The sequence below is a fragment of the Cryptotermes secundus genome, unplaced genomic scaffold, assembly GCF_002891405.2.
Source record: "Cryptotermes secundus unplaced genomic scaffold, Csec_1.0 scaffold560, whole genome shotgun sequence".
NCBI classification, from domain to species: domain Eukaryota; kingdom Metazoa; phylum Arthropoda; class Insecta; order Blattodea; family Kalotermitidae; genus Cryptotermes; species Cryptotermes secundus.
This window is the reverse complement of record NW_019729218.1, coordinates 2,027,136-2,033,135: the sequence shown is the minus strand read 5'-3', so window position 1 is coordinate 2,033,135 and position 6,000 is coordinate 2,027,136. Positions and strand designations below refer to the sequence as shown.

At 38.7% G+C, this 6,000-nt stretch overlaps 1 protein-coding gene and 1 long non-coding RNA gene across 2 annotated transcripts in view; one reads left to right on the top strand and one right to left on the bottom strand.

Moving 5' to 3' along the window:
• Positions 1-457: 457 nt before the first annotated feature.
• Positions 458-6,000, top strand: part of LOC117282408 — a 143,240-nt gene continuing 137,697 nt past the window's right edge. Inside the window, exon 1 of the long non-coding RNA XR_004513141.1 lies at positions 458-2,002. This is a non-coding gene — a long non-coding RNA (uncharacterized LOC117282408). The remainder of the gene's footprint in view (positions 2,003-6,000) is intronic.
• LOC111865519 (toll-like receptor Tollo) overlaps positions 2,189-6,000 on the bottom strand; it is a 95,826-nt gene continuing 92,014 nt past the window's right edge. The window contains exon 2 of the mRNA XM_023853616.2: positions 2,189-3,701. The gene's annotated coding sequence lies outside the window, so the exon portion shown is untranslated. The remainder of the gene's footprint in view (positions 3,702-6,000) is intronic.

Here is a 6,000-nt window from a genome sequence, read left to right as displayed (position 1 = left end):
ATGCCCTACAACTGTATGGACATATCACACTATTAACCTATTCTCTTATGTAGGTTTGCTTACATTATAATTTTGTGATTATAATTTACGTGTCTCCGGTTGTGAGGAGTTATTAGAGAACTGTTCACATAAATTGTGTAAACTACATAGGAAGTTTCAGAACAAAAAATGAAGATCTAATGTTCAGGTATTTGAATTGTGATTTTAAGATCGCTATGATGTTCAAAACTGGAAATAATCATTTACTAATATACACTTTACAGCTAAATACGATCTTTTATTAGTAATCTCAAGGGTGCTTGCTAGCACAGTGTTATACAGTACATTCAGTTAAGGAGGAAACTTCGCAACACCGCTGACCCGGCCCAACATTCCTCACAGATTGATACTGTAACTGCTGATAGCAGAATGAGTCATTAGTGCTGATAAACGCACGCCGTTACAGTTACAGCAGCGATCTGTAGGGAATATCGGGCCCGGTCAGCGGTGTTGCGAAGTTTCCTCCTTAATTGAACGCCCTGTATGAAGAATATTAATTTGACTCGAATTAGAATTCCCTACAGGATTTGCTTGGTTCTTTGCCTCTGTGCAACAGACTCGGGTAGTTATTCCTTCTCCTCCTGTGGGATTTTAATTCTATAACTTTCTATTTTTATTACCGCACGCAGCTCTGAACAAAACAAAAAATTACACATAAATACAGAGCATTTATTAAAGTGGATGTAACAGTTTGTAGAAAGCCCCTTAAGAAGCATTCAGGCTGTGTCACATTTGTCGGAAACAACCGGAGGCTGGCTCCGAGTATTAACTAGAGAAGTCGGAAGGAAACGTGACGGCGAGTGAGTGACGGTTTGTCCAGCAGAGGAAGAGTGAAACAGAGTTATAAGGTTACCGTGTTGCGAGATTCACTCCATTCGAATTTTCAATTCAGTGTAATACTAACTATATCGCGCTACCGGATTTTATTATTAATATCAATAGATATTTTAATTACTCTCATCGCATTGTCTAATTAGATTTTCTTTAGATAATAATGCGTTTCACTGTCTTAAGTCCAACACCACAACTTTGTTCACCCACGGTAGGAAATATCCAGTACAGACAGAAAAGCCTGATTGATGTTGCCTGATTTAAGCTCTCATCAAGCGTCAGTCGATGATAAGGCGCAGTTGTCATCCGCCATCTTGCTTGATTTTTAATATAGATGTACAAATATTAAGGTTCTTGGTAATTAGATGTTAATAGTGCATTTTCTTGTGAGAGTTTCTCTGACGTATTTGCTTAAGGATTCTACAGTCTTAGGTACAAATTTAATTTCACAACTATTTACATATGGCAAATTTTTCTTCTTCTCTGCTAACGGAAAAATAGGTTTCTACTTTTACGGAAATTCAGATATGTAAGATTTGGGGTTTTCACTGAGGTGACTATGAAGAATGCCGTCTTCTGAGATGTGGCGCTGTGTAGATATTGTGTAAACTGACGTTTCGGAGGAAAATATCGCCTCCATCTTCAGGGTATAAAAATTCGCGACCGAGGGACCAGCTTGAGTATGTGGCTGCAGCCACATAAGACCTACACGGCGCCTCATCCCAGAAGATGGCATTCTTCAATTCAAGTGTAGTTCCTTTTCAAAACCTCTCACCGAGAAAGAAATGCATCTGCTCATTGCTCATGCAAATGAGCGTGTAAATTCGTCTTAGGAATGCGTGAACATTTCCAAACTGCCGAACTTATATTTCCCTATGTCAGTTAATAGCAAAGATGCTAGATTATAACAGACCGTAGGAAAACGGTCTGAAAGTGCTGTATTTTAATGCATTACAAACAAATTTTAATACATTCCAAATTCTTTAGTTATATATTCAAATAAATGTTAATTTGTTAACCCAATAACTGTTATTTATTCAGTTGTACTAAATTAGTTTAATTTTCTTCATGTTTCAGTGCATACCTTCTCCTGGGGAAATCCTGTAGCATATTTATCACCGACTTAAAACAAGTAAGACATTATTTAAATATTTTTAAATTTTATGGAAAATAAATATAGTTGTAGAAAGCAGTCTTCTGGGATTTGGCACCGTGTATATGTGGTGTTAACCGACGTTTCGGAGGAACGTATCGCCTCCATCTTCAGGGTAGAAGGAAAAATATAAGAAATCCGCAAGCGAAGAGACCGTGAGAACCGGTAAAAGCAGACTGCTTTCTTCATAGTCACCGCCGTGAAAGCCTCAAATCTTACATAAATATAGTTCTTATCGGGGGATGGGACGCTTAATAACAGTTTTACATTTTTGAGACTGTCTTCGTCATTAGTCTGACTGTACACTTCAGTCTTCAGGGGGACTGATGATCTGTAACTGATGATAGGGAGACAGTCTCTTACTTGTCACATTTTTATTCACTGTCGACAGAGCTGATCGCCTGAAAACACTTCATTCGAAATTATCATCCTCTTCCATATACCTGTTGGGAATATTTCATTCATACAAGTATATCCTTTCCGTAAAGTTACCAGTTGTTTTCTAAGAAACCTCTGCAATTCATAAACGCAAAGAGAACTCAACACTGTTAGTATGACAAGACTTATTTGTAATGTAAGACTTAGAAAATTCTAGGATTTAAATAATAAGTTACTTAGAGTTTACACAATAATATTAAAAATAAATATCACCAATTACATAATAAAATTGCATATTAAACGTCGAAAATAAATTATTTTCCATCTAAACATCACATAATAAACTTGTATATTAAATATGAGGTGAAGCCCTGCGCATTTTAGTTCTCAGTAATGTACTTGGTTTAGTGAATTGTCAACTTCAAGCTAATTTTGCTTTAACCTTTGGAAATAAGCCACTCAGTAAAAATTTGACAAGAGGCTAGATGTACCTTGGAACGGCCTGAAGGTAAGGGTCAAAAGAAAAATAAATGCCCTTGTCGGAAATCGAATCCGGAATGTTCAGTTTAAGGGTAATCACTGGATCAGTTAGTCAGAATCACACCTGTATCTTAAAATAATAATATAGCCCAGAATTTAAAGCAATAAACAATTATGTATGAAGGCTTATGAAACCATAAGAAATTATATGGATTTTTTCTCTATGTCTTTACATACTATTTTGATCCTTACAGATATTTAGACCTGTCTTACAGACTTTCTTAATATCTGAACTAACTAGAATAGATCGTACAATTTCCTAGAAGAAAGCAAGGTTACATAATACTGCACTCAATACATTACAGCACGATTCTGTATGCTTCTAGATAAGCATCTGTAATTTCCGAATGTAATCTTGGACCCTAATTGGTATACGATTTCATGTTTGCTCCGTGGAAAGAACACGTTGTTTTTGTTGGTATAATTCACGTAACAAGGCCTTAATAACTCACTCAGAATCCTTTCTATCTCGTCAGTTCATTCTATTTTACTTGTATCGGAAACATGAGTCATGCTTGTTCATTTACATTACATGAGCACTGAACCTACACAGTGACAACGCGGTCTTGTATAGATGCATGAATATAGCTTGTGTTTCACGGTGTTATAAACATTATCACTGTTAACGAACATTGAATCTTCATTTCAAAAATTGTCACTATTGTTTCTTCTAAAGATATGTACTACATCGTTACTTTCTTGCGTCTCTGGATGCTGAAGTCTTCAGTGTAACCATGATCATGGTCGCTTCACCGACAATCTGAAAATAAAAAATATCTATTAGAATTGTCATATTTATATCAAAAAATTTTAAATCTATTTCAAGAAGAAATTGTTATGGAAGAGGATATGACGCCAAATGAGATGAGTAAGAACTAGGCTTGTAAGCCACAAGTTTCTCACAGAGGTGCTTTGGAGCCTGTGTAGCTCAGTTGATATAGCGACGTGCTGGACGGTCGGAGTTCATTCCCGGCAAAGACAACAGATTTTTCTCTACACCATACAGTCCAGACCGGCTCTGGTGCCCACACAGACTCCTAACCAATGGGTACCGAGAGCTCTGTCCCCGAGGTTAAGCTGGTGGGTACGTGAAGCAGACAACTCCTATCCATCTAGTGCCGACGTGCATAATGGCGGAGATACACCTCCATTACCTCAAATATCTTCCTGGCGTGGTGCTTAATTAATTAAACACAGGCACAACTTTTGAAGGGAACGGGGTAGCGTAGTTGGTTGAGACACTATGCTACAAGCCGGAAGGTCGCTGCTTTGAGAGCGATGATGTGATTTTTTTAATTTACTTACTCTTTGAAGCCGCACTATGGCCTTAGGGTCGACTCAGACTCTTAACAGAAATGAGTACCAGGAATCTTCCTGGGGGTAAAGGGCGGCCGGCGTGTAAGGCCCACACACTTACCGCCATCTGTGAGCCGATTGTCTAGAAAATGTGGGGGCCTCAACGTCTCACAAACCTATGGGCCTTCACGGCCTGTTACAGGGATAGCTTTACCTTTGCCTTCACAAGGCAGAACTTTACATTTAATTCTCACATATATACGAGTATATATATTGCAGTTCAGCCATTCTCGTAATTGTGTATGTTGTGCTTTGTTGAGTGTGGAACTCAGTCACTAATGAGAGAATGCAATTAGGGGACATTTCAGAATAAAGCGCTGAGAAAAATACTGGGACCTAAGATAGGTGTGAAAATTGGTCTCTGACATTGAGGGAGGAACAAAGACTGAGGGTGTTTGAGAACAGGGTGTCGAGGAGAATATTTGGACCGAAAAGAGATGAAGTGACAAAAGTTGGAGAAAACTGCACAATGAGGAACTTCATAACATGTATTGCTCTTCAAGTATAATTAGATTGATCAAGTCAAGGAGGATGAGGTGGGCATGGCATGTAGCACGAATGGGGGAGAAGAGGATTGCATATAGGATATTGGTGGGGAAGCCAGAAAGAAAGAACCACTACGAAGACCAATATATAGTGGGTGGATAATATTAAAATGGATCTTAGAGGGATAGAATGGATGGTATGGATTGGATTAATCTCGCTCAGGATAGGGACCAGTGGAGGGCTCTTGTGAACACAGTAATGAACCTTCGGGTTCCATAAAATGCTGGGAAATTCTTGAGTAGCTGCAGAATTGGCGGCTCCTCCAGAAGGGCTCAGCTTAATGGACTTAGTTAAGCTGGAATATGTAGAAAAATGCGGAGAATATTGCACAATAAATTGGCTTATTTTTTATGTAAAAATTTTAGGATTATAAAATAAAGGAGACTGGGGTTGGCGGTGCATGAAGCACACAAAAGGGGGAAGTTAGGAAAATCTAAAGGGAAGAAATGACGTAGAGATCAGGACACAGTAAGGAAAATCTGTAAACAAGAACTGTGTCAGTATAGGGTAAATTTACGATTTCTTGCCAACGTAGTTATGAAAGATTTGCGGTTCTCACAACGGTTGAGTATGAAGCGTTCTACCTTTGGGATATAACACCATTTATTCCATTGAAAATCAACCAATGTTTCGAAGGAACTTATTGCCTTCATCTTCAAGGTCAAAGAACAAGCCTGGAAAGAAACTAACGTTCTACGTGCCACCTCATTCACTTTGATTTCTTGCTTGACTCATTCTTCCAACCAGTAGATGAAGGCGACATGTACATCCGAAACGTCTGTCGACTTTCAACGCATTACACAGCGTTACAGCGCGCTGTAATGAGCCTTCGGCTAATAAAGCGAGAAATTTCTTGAGCAGCTGAGAGACTGTGAGTCTTACAAGGAGAGTCAGGGAGTTAGCTGATTGCTGGTTTGCGTCGAATATAATCATTTCACGTTTTCATCCACGTAACTGCATTGTATCCCTGTGTGGCAAGTGTTGGAACAGTCCCTGGTGGAGCTACCACTAGAGTGCAGCTCGACCTTGAAGAGAGACTGTGAGAACGGATTTAGAAACTAAGAAGGCGGCGGTAAAAAAAAGTGATAATTGGAGATGATTAAGACATGTTTAGAAAAATAAGAAACCTACCAGAAGCGAGAAACCAATGAAGACAG